Raw genomic sequence first — 15,955 nt, 5'->3', positions numbered from 1 at the left:
ATTATGTTGAGATTGCCACGCCCAAATACAATACCAAATAAATTGAGATGCTCTTAGTAAAAGTTGGAGATAGTAAAATATATCTAAATTAAGGGTGGTGTTTAAAGGCCTTAAAGAGAGCCAAACATTTTTTCAATGTATGGGTTGGAAGTTTCGGAATAGTTGATAATGTGTGAGGATGATATCTATGATGAAGAGATCATCCTCACCAAAAATCAGCCATGTGGTGCCCCACCAAACACTAATACAAATCCCAAGGCCACCTCAAGGCACTAGGAAGCACCTCGAAATTTCAGCATGGTCTCCTTTGTTTATGTCAGCGTTTCACGGAACTCAAAACCTGATAAACCAAATCCATACAATCTTGTATAAAGCAACATACCAACAATGAATTAGAAGCGGAAGACAACAATTTACGAACAACATAAAACAAAGTCAGAGTTGCACAAAAATGAATAAAGATATACAAGATTACAACAGTTTATCCTCACTCTAACATAGCCCTATCACTCGACTCAAAACACTATGTACACCTCTTAAGACGAACAAACTTCTAAGGGAAGTATTCTCAATGCTCACCGGGTAATAGACATTGGTCATCGATTTGACCAACCAGATGCTCCTTGATTGATGGCTCAACACTCGCCTCCCCAAGCACATGCTCTACAACTAAAAAAATAGAAAGAAATGGTGAGTAACAATAGTTACCCAGTAGGTTCACAAACAATTCCTACTAATAATCTTACCTAACGTTATCGAATAGTTATACTGCATCATTTCAAAACATGCAAGTTTTACAATTGAAACTACGATTAACTGGTACATATAGACAGGGATGAGCAACTAAACAGTTTAAAAGTTACACATAACATTAATCATCCATACTTATTATACATTTTCCCTTTTATGCAAATACAGTTGACAACATTAAAATAATAGACATGCTTTGCAGTTTATAATTCGAAATATAACAACAGATACATAGTACAAGTGGTGGAGTAATGGAATTTGAGCGTTGGGATTCACGACTAGATCTCTCTCAGTCAGGACATGATGTTGCAACATAAATCTGATTTTTAGTTCCTGATTTTGTGGTCGGTCGCTGCGCTTACCACACTGGTGACTATTTATCCGACTCAGGCGGACCGTTTGAAATAATCGTAAGCAATGTGTCTCTTTTCGATGTGTCAGAACGTTCGACTACTACTAGATTGTTAGTGGTCACTGACCAATCATCTTCGTCTATGCCTATCAGGCGTGCATGTGATTCTCAAAATAACACTCCATTCGTATACGACAATCTTTACAATACACGTTCATTGGTAAAGATAAGAAAGGAATGGATCCGGATTCTAGTTGTGATTCTACTTTCATACGTGTCCCTTACCACGTATGAGCTTGGTGGTTCCTACCATATATCCCAATATATTGCACCCTCCGGATGATGTGATGTACTATCCTTTCAGGCATTCACAGACCCTTTAACAACTCACAAAATAGTTACATATATATATATATTTTTTCATTTAAAACAAAAGAGAAATTAACAAAACAAGGTTGAGAATGGATATCCAGTTCCTACCATGCAACTGTGGCCCCCCCAGCCTAAAATAAATAATAGTACTCAACGTACGCGTTAACATAATTTTAAATAAACATGCAACCCTTTCATTAATAACCTGGATATCCTTTTACCAACCTATATACAACATACAATGTAAAATGCAGAAATCACCCCTCGGGTGTGACTCTAACATTTTATCGATCATCCCTTTTTCATTCTCTCGACATTCTCACTTTTCGTCTTTTCAAATTAAATCATTCATTTTCAATCTTTCAAAGTCATTTTTGGTCTTTCCATTGAAAACCATCAAGATTTATTCAAAATGAGGTCCCGATAATGCACGGGACCAAAGTTGTTAAAAACAAGAAAAAACGGGTGAAAATTTGGCTAAGTGTCGAAAACTCAATTTTTCAAAATTCTCTAAATTGAAAATAGATTTTTGGAAATGAAAGTCTCAAGCACAAGATTTGACACCATATACATTTCATAGTCTAGTTCAAAGTAATGCGAAAGTTTTTACATTTTGAAAATTTACCAAAAACGTCGAAATCTACATTTTGTTCTTGAAATCAAGATTTAGATTTTGATCCTTTAAGATTAGGATTTCGAAACCATTCCCATTATTCCGAAATAGGGGATAAAACCCTAACTTTTTGGCAAAACATTTTTCAAAACATGAGTTAGAAGTTCTGGAATGGACTGATTTTTTATTAGGATGATCTCTACGGTGAGAAGATCATCCTCACCAAAAATCAACCCATTCAAAAACTTCTAACCCATGTTTACAAGCTGAAAAATCGTGGACCGTCCATTTTTTGTAAATTGTTTTTAATAGGGTTAGAAGTTTTGGAATGGGCTGATTTTTGGTGATGATGATCTCCTCACCGTAGAGATCATCCTCACCAAAAATCAGCCCATTCCAAAACCTCTAACTTATGTTTTGAAAAATGTTTTGCCAAAAAGTTAGCCATTGAACGCCCCCGATATATATATATATATATATATATATATATAAACGATTAGTAAAAATAATATTTCACAACTGTAAACTAAGTTCAATCATGAAAAGTAACTTTCTTTTGAAAATAAAAAAGATTCAAAATTCATATAATTTTATCATTTACAACTTGTTGCATCCAATTAGGTTTTCGGAAGTCATAAAGTAATGTGAACATAAAATTTTCCTTACCTAGTAAGGAAAATATTTTTCAATATTATTATTATTGGCTAATCAAAGTATATTTCATTATCACATGAGACATACTAACCTTATTAAGTAAGATCTTAAATCTTCTTGAGGGTCTTTTGGCTCATATTAAGAATCAAACACTACATACCTCTAGATTTGGATGAAAAAATTAGAGTAAAAATTAGAAATCTAAATAAATTACTTAGTAAGAAAAGTGTTTTTTTCCTTTTCAATCTAAAGCTTAACCATTTATTACTTTAAAAATATCTTAGATACCTTTTATATTTTATAGTATTTGAAAAAAAATATTATATTATGAAAAAGTTTTAGGAAATTCTAGAAAAAAATGAATAATTTAAAAAATTCTTAAATAATTGTAGATATATTTAAAATTACACGTAAGTGGAAGAATAACCATATGTGTCGAAACAGGTTAAGTGGGTTGACATTCATAACCCAAACTTGACTAATTTAATAATCGTGTTAAGTAGGTTGAAACTATTAACCCAATTAAGCTTGACCCAAACCTACTAATTTCGCGTCATGTTTGTGGGTTATGTTGAGATTGCCATACCCAAATACAATACCATATAAATTGAGATGCTCTTAGTAAAAGTTGGAGATAGTAAAATATATCTAAATTAAGGGTGGTGTTCAAAGGCCCTAAAGAGAGTCAAACATTTTTTCAATGTATGGGTTGGAAGTTTCAGAATAGTTGATAATGTGTGAGGATGATATTTATGATGAAGAGATCATCTTCACCAAAAATCAGCCATGTGGTGCCCCACCAAACGCTAATACAAATCCCAAGGCCACCTCGAGACACTAGGAAGCGCCTCGAAATTTCAACATAATCTCCTCTGTTTATGTTAGCGTTTCACGGAACTCAAAACCTGATAAACCAAATCCATACAATCCTGTATAAAGCAACATACCAACAATGAATAAGAAGTGGAAGACAACAATTTATGAACAACATAAAACGAAGTCAGAGTTACACAAAAATGAAAAAAGATATACAAGATTACAACAGTTTATCCTTACTCTAACATAACCCTATCACTCGACCCAAAACACTATGTACACCTCATAGGACGAATAAACTTCTAAGGGAAGTAATCTCAATGCTCACCAGGTAATGGACACTGGTCGTCGATTTGACCAACCAGATGCTCCTTGATTGATAGATCAATACTCGCCTCCCCAAGCACATGCTCTACAACTAAAAAAATGGAAGGAAATGGTGAATAACAATAGTTACCCAGTAGGTTCACAAACAATTCCTACTAATAATCTTACCTAACGTGATCGAATAGTTATACTGCATCATTTCAAAACATGCAAGTTTTACAATTGAAACTACGATTAACTAGTACATATAGACAAGGATGAGCAACTAAACAGTTTAAACGTTACACATAACATCAATCATCCATATTCATTATACATTTTCCCTTTTATGCAAATACAGTTGACAACATTAAAATAATAGACATGCTTTGCAGTTTATAATTCGAAATATAACAACAGATACATAGTACAAGTGGTGGAGTAATGGAATTTGAGCGTTGGGATTCACGACTAGATCTCTCTCAATCAGGACATGATGTTGCAACATAAATCTGATTTTTAGTTCCTGATTTTGTGGTCGGTCGCTGCGCTTACCACACTGGTGACTATTTATCCGACTCAGGCGGACCTTTTGAAATAATCGTAAGCAATGGGTCTCTTTTTGATGTGTCAGAACGTTCGACTACTACTAGATTGTTAGTGGTCACTGACCAATCATCTTCGTCTATGCCTATCAGGCGTGCATGTGATTCCCAAAATAACACTCCACTCGTATACGACCATCTTTACAATACACGTTCACTGGTAAAGATAATAATGGAATGGACCCGGATTCTAGTTGTGATTCCACTCTCATACGCGTCTCATACGCGTCCCATACCACGTATGAGCATGGTGGTCCCTACCGTATATCCCAGTATAGTGCACCCCTCCGGATGATGTGATGTACTATCCTTTCAGGCATTCACAGACCCTTTAACAACTCACAAAATAACTACATATATATATATGTTGTTTTTCATTTAAAACAAAAGAGAAATTAACAAAACAAGGTTGAAAATGGATATCCAGTTCCTACCATGCAACTGTGGCCCCCCGGCCTAAAATAAATAACAGTACTCAACGCACGCGTTAACATAATCTTAAATAAACATGCAACCCTTTCATTAATAACTTAGATATCCTTTTACCAACCTATATACAACATATAATGTAAAATGCAGACATCACCCCTCGGGTGTGACTCTGACATTATATCGATCATCCCCTTTTTCATTCTCTCGACATTCTCACTTTTCGTCTTTTCAAATCAAACCATTCATTTTCAATCTTTCAAAGTTATTTTTGGTCTTTCCATTAAAAACCATCAAGGTTTATTCAAAATGAGGTCCCGATTATGCACGGGGCCAAAGTTGTTAAAGTGTCGAAAATTTAATTTTACCAAATTCTCTAAATTGAAAACGGGTTTTTGGAAATGAAAGCCTTAAGCATGAGCTTTGACACCATATACATTTCATAGTCTAATTTAAAGTAATGCGAAAGTTATTACATTTTGAAAATTTGCCAAAAACGTCGAAATCTACGTTTTGTTCTTGAAATCAAAATTTGGATTTTGATCCTTTGAGATTAGGATTTTGAAATCATTCCCATTGTTCCGAAATGGGGGGTAAAACCTTAATTTCATTAAATAACTTAAAGTAAATAAATGTTTTTAATGGAATAAAGGGTGGGAAATCATGTACAGGTCATAAGGAACATGGTCCAAGAGTCAGAAGCTGTTTTGAAGACAGTTCTGTCGGTGGCAAAAGTATGTTTCTGTTGTGGGACCGACAGAATGGCCTTCGGTAGGTGTCGGTGGGACCGACAACACTGAACACTCTAGCAAATTTTGGGTTTCTCGATCATATTTTGATTTCTCTTCTGTTCTTCAAACCCTTCGACCCACCCACAATTTCAACATTTAAATTTTGATAAAACAACATCAAATCCCTAATCCTAATCATGGATTGAAAATTTAACAAATATTTCTACGATTTACAAATAACTAAGAAGTTTTGTAAAACCTAAATGCACATTTCGAAATCTAAAGTTACTAACAGGAATTGAAAGTCCCCTACTTGGTTTGTGGACGTCGAAAGTGATGAACTCGCACAATAATCAAGGTTGGTGGTAAAAGAGTCGATGTTGGGTTGAGTTTGGTGTAAAATGAACGAGGGTTTGCAACTCATTCGACGATGGAACTCTTCTTTACTTATATACTAGAAGACGAGTCTCTACTAACAAGGTGAAGCTTCAAGTTTAATGATACCCTAATTTACTTACTGATTTTTTATGAAGGATAAGGAAAACGAACGTGAATGGGTTAACAAGGAGGGTGAGGTTGTAGCTATTGTCGTAGTCGACAACTTTGTCTTCTTCGTCGGGATTCAACGGTCCTTCCTTCTCAACAAATCTTGAAGTGAAGGGAGAAGAATCCTAAGTTTGAGAAAATGGCTGATATATGGGTTCTTTAGAGAAGAAGGAAACAAATGAGAATGAAAGAAAATTTACTTTCTTTTATAAAAAGCTGAAGGCATACTTATAATTTTCCTATCATTTCTAGTTTCGATCGTAACTTAATTATTCGGACTCGAAAAATGACAAACGGATATACCATTTCAAATAATTTTTCGTTGTGGTCCTAATGGTGTAGTCGAATCTTCCTGATTCTCCCTCTAACGAAAATTTTCTATTTTAGGTCTCGCTCAACACGAAATTCGAAGATTTGTTAACTTTTCCACCCGAACTTGAATTCAAACTTGCTTATAGGCTAAAGTATATATTTCGATCATTTTGAAACTAATGGCGAAGTCGGTTTTTAATGAAAACGAACATAACATAATCCGGGTACTTGACTCTAAGTTTTCTTTTTAGAATATTCCTCGAATTAATACTATCTGATCTCTTCGAGATACGAGTTAAAAACACGGGGTGTACAAGCCCATTCCGAAACTTCTAACCCCAACAAAAGTGGTTTACAAAAATAAGACGATCCACAACACTTTAACTGGTAAACTAGGGTTAGAAGTTTCGGAATTAGCTGATTTTTGGTGAGGATGACTCTTCACCATAGAAATCATCCTCACAAAAAATCAACCCATTCCAAAACTTCTAACCCCTATTTTGGAAAATGGTTGGAACAATGTTTGACTGTCTTTAGGGCCTCCAAACATTTCCCATAAATTAAATAGCTTCTATCATAGGATATATATATACATATATATATAATATATACACACACAAAACATTAACTAAGAATACAAATACATTAAAAAAATAATATTTTTTAATTTTACCTTCTCTCTTTAAAAAAATGGTTTGTTGTGTTCTCTTTTCTTCTTTAGATTTTAGACACACCCCTCTACATTTGGTGAATGTCTTTACTATAGAAACCCTAATTTGAATGGACTCCACTTGAAAAGGGGTCAAAAATGTGTTTTTATTATTAAAAAAAAAATTGCCAATAAGCCTTAAGGCCCAAATCTTCAAAAACTCAACTTTTTAATCAAAATAAGGGCCCAAGGAACTCTAAAAATATCATGGACCCACAATAAGGTTTTTAAAAGCCCACCACCTTTTCAACTCCTCATCATTCTAACTTCAAACTTAAAATCGAATCTCGAACCCATTTTTAAGCCCACTTATGAATCACCAATCTTTAACCATCCTAAACCCCTAGTTTAGCCCTATCTTAAATCTAACCCAAACCTAAACCTAACTCTAACTTTAAACCTAACCAATTTCAATGTAATTTCTAACCTAGTCACAATTGAATCCTAAACCCAACATGCAAAAGCCCATTCTAAATCAAACCCCTACTCAAGCTCAACCCTATGTCCATATCCATATCCATATCCATAACCTTAACCAATAAAGGTCCACAAAACATAAGATCACCAAGGTAGACACTTGTCACCACCATAACCCACCTTTCAAAATCATTCTACATAATTCCATCATCATCCTCAAAAACTAACCAACCTACACCACATGTCATAACCTACCTTCATCGTTAGATCCACAAAATTCATCACAAGCTACACCCATGCTAAACCACACCCCTTCTCTTCAATCTTCTCATCTAACCCACCAAAAAGTTACAAATGTCTACCATTATGAGACACATGTCACAATACCCGTCACCCTCCCAAAATTAAAATACCTAACCCCTTACATAACCATTCTTTTAACCCAACATCCACACCCCTTTCCTCACAAAATTCTCCAGGCCCCCCACCCTAAAAAAAAACCTAAAAATTATACTAAATACCCTATTCTATTTCTTTATCTCATTTCTCTTCTCTTAAAAAAGGATTCACACAATTCTACTAAGGACTTAAGAAGAAGAAAAAAAGTTTAAGCTTCAAGGTGGGTATAAAATAAGGCTTTAAATTATGGAAATCCCCCTTTTCCATCTCCATCTCCCTCTTTTATCTCCCTCCTTCACTTCTTTAATTGGTTGGTTTAGAACATCCTATAATGTAATGACACCTTCTCCTACCTTTACTAGATCGGACTTCAGTTCGGTCAAAAATGTAATGGATGACATCTTTAATCACTACTCACAAGTTGCACACACCATAAAAAATTAGTTTCGAGGCTAAGGTATTTGGGCATTTCTTTTATAAGAATGGGCCCATAACCATTAAAGCATAAAGTGATAAGAGCTACAAATCGTTGTTTACTCAAATTTTCTTTTTTCTTTAATCTCTCTAAAATGGCTATGTATTTTAAGGTTACCACCTTTAGGTGGAGAGAATGGGAGTCCTACCAACTTCCCCTCTCTTTAATCAAATTCTTACCTAGATCTTAGTAGACGTATATCGAATCCATATGAGAGTCACTATAATGCCTAAAACATCAATTTTTCAAAAAATACTTTCTGGGTGACCGTTCACACTTTTTTCTAAAAAAGAATGGTGGCAACTCCAAATCCACATAGCGGTGATCTCCTGACTCGAAAATCACATAGCTACAGTTGGCGACTCCACTGGGTCATGTCTCATCTCTAACGCTCTGAGTCTCTTTAAGACCGCTCTCGAGGACGACACAGCTACAACATCAGATCTGAAAACACTAGAAGAAGGGAGACCTTACATTCGTAATTGTCCCTCTAAGTTAACAAAGAAGATATCGACATCCAAAAGGGCATCATGCTTGATCGTCCTCACAAGGAAATTAACACCAAGAATAGATAGCTCGGTTGAAGAGGAGGCTTGAAAAAAAAACACAATCAAACACATAACGATACATACATGATATATAACGAAATAACTAAAATGACTTTCTTACCAAGGGAGGGTAGGAGGTCAAGCAAAAGTAGTTGTGCCATCTCAACGACAATAGCAATCCAGAAACAACCTATAAACGGGACTCACGCATAGCCATATCCATCCCCAACTCATGGATACAAGCTGCCTACTCTTCGATACAAGTAGCTTAAGACTCCACCTTGGCCTAGGATACCTTCCACTGATTCTCCATCTCAACAACTTGGGTAGTCTGTGCCTCAATAATGTCATAACCCTCTCGGAGGCAACAAAGATCATTAACTTAAAATCAAATACAAAGAAACAGTTACAAATAAAAGCAAATAGGAAAGGGGCATGGAAAATAAATGTGGCCATGACGATGCGCTCTTGGATCAAGACGCCATCTATTTCGGTAACTCCAACTCAGACAATGATAATAGGCATAATCCATTCAATAGACGCCTCTCGAAAATAGGCTCTAAAATCACAATCCACCATAAGGCCAATAACATCTACACCTTTCTCTTAGGAAAGATGCTCATCCACCGCATAACCCAGATATGAGCTCAGGTGGAGCAATAAGGATACGAAGACCCCTATCGTGTTGTAAGAACAACTGCTCTCCTGTATAGAAAGTATACCTCTGCTCGTTGATGAAATATGGGTAGTGATACCTCTGGATGTTACGTCGATAGGCGTTCCTCACCTCTTGCTTCCTGCCACCAGTATGAGGGAAGTTTCATAGAATAACATAAAAGGTTTGCCAAAGGAGAAAGGATCATACCACAAGTATGGAAAGACTCAATTGAAACAACAAAGATAAGGATTGAGATACTCACATCTTTGATACAAAATCTATCAATATTGGCGCGAGTGCTACGAGAGTTTCTCATGATGGCCCTTCATACCGAGTAGTCTAGAAAGAACCCAAGAGATAACCCTCATCCAAATGATTTTTCATGGACAGGTAAAAGAGGAAATACACATTTACAAAGATCTGGAAAGATGTGTCCAACGTTAGGCAAGCAACACAAAAAATGAAGCAATTAGAAAAAAGGACAAAATAAATAGCCTTCAACCAAGAATGAAGTAATTAGAAAAAGACAAAATAAATAACCTTACCTCAATAAACTTCCGAAAGAAACATGTCGCGATTTTGGCTTCACGGGGTGCAATAATCCCCTCAACCATTTGATCTGGGCTATCCAGAATGGTGTTGTAAATCTGACTCCCCCAGTCGAAATTGCCTATGCGATTGATGTGCCGCATCACAAAAAGAAAGATAGTAGAGATGGAGGAGTCATCCTTAAGGAAAAAATCAATTCTCGACAAGAAGAAAGAAGCATATGCAGAAGACCATGTCAAAGTATTGCCAAAATAAGCCGCTCTCTCCCAATATTTGTGGTAAGCCTCATTATCCCCTTGAATAAATAAAAGCCCCATCAAGACTTCTGTGCTGACTCTACCCACCTTTTCTACCATGGAGACAGGGACTCTCTTTATGCCCAACAAATCACCCATCCCTTGAATAATCAAAATAAATAAGGACAGAGGCTCGCCCTTCATAATAATGCCCGTGATCGCCACAAAATCCGAAAGCTTGATGCCTATCTCCATCCCCGGCATGAACAAGGAATCAGCCACCGGGAATCATCTCTCAACCATAGCCAAAAAAGGTAAATGATCAACTCTGATAGCAATGATCTGCAAATATGCGTTGAAATTAATCGTCATGAACTACATCCGGATATAATCTAAAAATGGAGTGGCCATAGACAAGAACCCCCATTGACTTTGACAGCTGGCTAGTGGGTAAGGAGTAGCAATATCCATTCGCACCAGTATGGACAAGTGCATTGCTAGTCCAGGTAGAAGTGAAGTATCAAGGACTCACTAGCTTTCCTCCGCGTGGATCTTGACCTTGGGTGCATTACAACCAACATGACTACCTCTCACAACTCAATTACCTCTGCTCACTTTATTAGCCCCGACAGCTCGATCACCCCTACCTTCACCTAGAGCAGCCTGGTCCTCAAAAAGCCAGTTCTATGAAGTACTTGCATTATCAGCCCAGCTCCTAGAAGTTGAATCAGGTCTCCACAAGGGTCGCACTGGCCTCGTTGCCTCTGTAGCTAAACCATAACCCAATGCAAAATAGGTCCTAACCGTTGGCTTGACCACCTTTTCCTCATCAAACAAATGGAATACAACTCTTGTCCTCTATTATCTCCCCATCTACAAATACCAAATTCGTCAAATGAACGCCAAATAAACCCATTTCAACCCTTAACCCATTAAAACCAATTCACCAACCTAACCAATCCAAGATTTGACCCAACATAATCCACCCTATATCCAATTCTGAAAGCCGTCTAACCTTATTTTTCCTTATGCCTCCTTCAACCACCTATCATAATTTATTTATCCGAATCTTCAAAACCTCATCCAAGATTCTCCCCGAAAATAACAACTTATCTAATCAAAATCTTACCCGTTTAACCCATCTTTCATGTAAACCAAACCAAACCAAAAGTCCCACACAATCCAACCAAACCCATTTTTCATCCCAACCTACCCTTATAAGCATTGTCCACACAACCACACCCATCAAAGGATCACAATGCAAATGTGTGAAAAAGAGGATGCGTAAAAGAGAAACATTCGATTTGTTTTAAACAAAGAAAGCATCGAAAATATCATTGCAAAATTAAAAGCATGCTTCAAAAAAATGATATATCTCTAAAGAGAAAATTGGCTCAAAATCAGCAATTCTGAACTCACCAAGACCCATCTGTCTTAAACCTAAAATGCCAATGCTTATCTTAGCCCCAATTAACCCAGATTTTGTCCACACCTAAAACAGTGCCAAAATCTCACCCATCTGAATATTCAAAATTATCCCCAAATTACCCTCCTTCACAGCCATCCCCTTAAAACCTAATTCATTCAACCTTTCAAACCCAGTTGACCATTCAAACCACAAACTCATCTACCATCTCTCACCTTCCTCCCTTCCAACTTTTAATCCTAATCCAAGGTTTCTACCCACGAACCTAAACCAATACCCAACCCTTATAAACAACCATCCTATTTCCAAGTCATTAAACTTAAACCTCTTCCTTAACCCAACCCCGATCAACCACATAAGATTCAAAAATCCTCCAAAACATCCCACATCCTTACCCAACAAACCAATATCCTCTCTAGATCCCTAATCCAATAACCAATCATTCCCACCTATGGGAAACATAGTCCAAACCACTTACCACCCATGGACAACATAGTCCAAAGCCCATCCCCATCCATGGTCCACCTCCACACTCCCACTATCCCAAAGTCTAAAACCAATCCAAACTAGAATCAAACCAACAAACCAACCTTCATCCTTCCAAATCCACACAAACCCTTCTTTAAACTCGTTAAAAACCAACCCACCCACCCCTATTCTAAGTCTAGATTTAATCTCATTCAATCACCACCAATCCCACAAAACCCAGTCAAACCACCATCCACAACAAAAAGATACATACAAGAAATTATTGAAAAAGAAAAAAGAAAGGTACAAACTAGGCATTCAAACGACTTACCTCGACCGACCAACCCCTCAATCCAAGGAAATTCACAACCCTCAACCCACGTTCCTCAAGTCTCAGGTACCCTAAAGTCATTTTGAACCAGCTGAAATACCCAAAATCTGATTACAATACTAAAGGTCATTCCAAGTCTAAGGAGAAATCCAACAAGAAAGTTTGAAAACCAAAAGGAAGAATCAAGGAAAATGAAGAAAAAAAAAAAGAAAGTGAAAGAGAAATCGGTGCTCGTCAGCTTTACACATACAAAAATCCAAGAAAATCAATGAGAATAAAGGGTAAACCGAGTAAGAGGGCAAGAGAAATTGAAAAAATAGAGAGAAAAGGAAGAAAAGTGAGTATAGAAGACGAAATGAGGTTTCGTGTGATTTTTAAAGTTCAAAATGTTCATACTAGACCATGTTTTATGTATGGGAAAAGCATGCCTAGATCCCACCATGCTTCATGTACGGGAAAAACACACCAAGCTTTTTCTATGTTTTCAAAACAGGGATGTTAAGCCAGAGACAATCCGTATACCATATATGAATCAATAAAACAAATAATAAAAATAAAAAATAAATAAATAAATTCAAAAATCAAAATTTTCTAAAATCCTTTTCAAGTTGCATTTAAGTTTGATTTGTCGTAATTCGACCAAAAACACTAGAATTTCAAAATTCATCAACCTTTTATCAAATCTATGATCTCAAAGGAGCTCCTACGACGAGATTGAGCAATTAAAAGGTCCACCTTATTAGACTCCGTACTTGGGTAGCCACTTTTCAAAAAAAAAAAAAAAAATTCATCAATCCACTCAAGATTTAAAAATCGTATTTTAACAAATTCTTCCGGGTCTATTCTTTGTACGCAACTCTTGTAAAGAGGGATAGCTGTAAATACCCTAATCTGAACAGGCCCCCATTTGAAAAGAGGTCCAAAATGTGTTTTTATTCAAAAAAAGCCGTTAACGGTCTAAAGGCCAAAATCTTCAAAACTCAAAATTTTTAGTCAAAATAAGGGCCCCAAGAACTCTAAGAAACTCATGGACCCACAATAAGGTTTTTGAAACCCCATCACATTTTCAACCCCTTATCATTCTAACTCTAAACCTAAAATCGAATCTCAAACCCATTTTAAGCCCACCTAGAACCCACCAATCCTGAACTATCCTAAACCCCTATTTTAGCTTTATCTTAACTCAAACCCAAACTTAAGCCTACTCTAACCCTAGACATAAGCCAATTCCAATGAAATTTCTAACCTAGGTCACAATCGAATCCTAAGCCCAACATGCAAAAGCCAACTTTAAATAAAACCCATACTCAGGCCCAAGCACAAGATCATGTCCATATCCATATCAATAACTTTAATCAATCAAGGTCCACATAACATATGATTATCAAGGTGGACACTTGACACCTACATAACCCATCTCCCAAAATCATTCTACCCAACCTCATCATCATCCTCAAAAGTTAACCAATCCACACCTCAACCCATACCTCATGTCATAACCTACCCACATCATTTTATCCAAAAAAATCATTACAAGCTACATCCATGCTACAACATACCCCTTATCCTTAATCTTCTCACCTAATCCACCAAAAAGCTACACACGTCTACCATTTTGGGACATATATCACAATACCCTTTACCCTCTCAAAATCAAAATACCTAACCCTTTACATTACCATCATTTTAACCTAATACCACACCCCTCAACTTGAACCTCAACCAACACTCAAACCAAGGTATGGGTTGCCTAACCACCCGATTGGATTTTTATCCATGGGTTTCAGTCAAAAGCAACCCATGAGAAACCCTTTTACCTCACTTATCCATCCCCAATCCAAAATGCCAAATCCTTTAACCTACAATTTATGCCATTTCCCTTCACCTTTTATTTTTGACCTTTTTAACCCTAAAAAAAATCCTCAAACCCCCTTCTCCCCAAAAATTCTCCAAGCTCTCAAACCCCCTTAAAAGCCTAAAAACTCTACTCAACGCTCAACTCTTTCTTTTTCTTTCTCTCCCATTTCTCTTCTCTTACAAAAAGATTCACATAATTCTACTAAGGACTTAAAAAAAAGAAAAAAAGTTCAAGCTTCAAGATGGATCTTGAATAGGACTTTAAATTACGAAAATCCCCCTCTCTCCCCTCTCTCACTTCTTTAATTTTGGTTTAGAACATCTTAGAATGTAATAAACACCTTCCCATCCCTTTGGTAGATCGAACTTCAATTCGATAAAAAATGTTGGGGTTGAAGCCCTTTCAAAATAAAATCTTTGCCATCTTTATTCCCCACTCATAAGTTGCATACCCCACAAAAAAATTAGTTTTGGGGCTAAGGTATTTGGGCCCTTCTTTCATAAGAATGGGCCCATAACCATTAAAGCTTAAAGTCTTCAAAATTGTTTGACTTTAAGCTAAAGTCATAGTTAAGATTTCCTCTTTTAATGACTTAGATCGAAATTAACGTCCCCTTTGTTTAGGGGGTACAAATCGTCATTTATTCAAAATTTTCTTTTCTTTTCTTTCTCCAAAATATCAATGTATTTTAAGGTTACCACCTTTTATTAGAAAGAGAGGAGTGCTTAACACATTCCCCTCTCTTTAATCGAATTCTTACCTAGATCTTGGGTAAATTCATGTCGAATCCATACAAGAGTCACTATAATGCCTAAAACATCAATTTTTTGAAAAATGCTTTCCAAGTGACCATTGACACCATTTTGTAAAAGATAATGGTGACAACTCCAAATTCACGTAGCAGTGATCTTCGAACTCAAAAATCATATAGCTACATTTACTATTATAATGAGAGAGAATAATGCTAAAGTGACCTACCTCATATCGTACTTTCTCGGTGTTGAAGTATGTAATCATAAATGCTTTTTTACTCATATCTCAATGAAAAACATCTATGCTTCCTACTTACTTCCATATCAGGAAAGTGCGATATGAGGTACAATGCTGAGGTCACTCTAGCACGACTCAATGAGAGATGGCTGGATAGATGTTTGTCTACATCAAAGTTTGGAAGATAAAAATGCCTCCACTTTAACATTTAGTCTTCCTGTTATTAACTTTATTTTTGTCGAAACAAATAGACTTACATTCCCATGATCAATCACGTTGGTTAACTTTTGACCCTTTAAATTATAGAAATTTCATTTTTTAATTTTGTTATTTACAAGAGATACTTATAATATATTAACTTAGAAAATATGATATAAAATTAGATATTTTATTTAAAAATTTAAA

At 36.1% G+C, this 15,955-nt stretch overlaps 1 long non-coding RNA gene across 6 annotated transcripts; it reads right to left on the bottom strand.

Moving 5' to 3' along the window:
• Window positions 1-394: 394 nt before the first annotated feature.
• Window positions 395-13,197, bottom strand: LOC147393040 (uncharacterized). Of its 6 annotated transcripts, none has more exons than XR_015182297.1 (4): window positions 9,955-12,679; window positions 9,156-9,831; window positions 3,886-3,975; window positions 395-669 (listed from the first exon to the last, which is right to left on the bottom strand). It is a non-coding gene; the product is annotated as an uncharacterized LOC147393040 (long non-coding RNA). The 6 variants fall into 6 exon arrangements; XR_015182298.1 differs by lacking the exon at window positions 395-669 and adding an exon at window positions 3,205-3,670; XR_015182302.1 differs by lacking the exon at window positions 395-669 and adding an exon at window positions 12,703-13,197 and having other exon boundaries at window positions 3,684-3,975; window positions 9,955-10,362.
• Window positions 13,198-15,955: the final 2,758 nt, after the last annotated feature.

This window comes from Akebia trifoliata, chromosome 10 (genome assembly GCF_017979445.1).
Source record: "Akebia trifoliata isolate Shusen 1 chromosome 10, ASM1797944v1, whole genome shotgun sequence".
Lineage (NCBI taxonomy): Eukaryota > Viridiplantae > Streptophyta > Magnoliopsida > Ranunculales > Lardizabalaceae > Akebia > Akebia trifoliata.
This window is presented reverse-complemented; position numbering and strand designations above follow the sequence as displayed.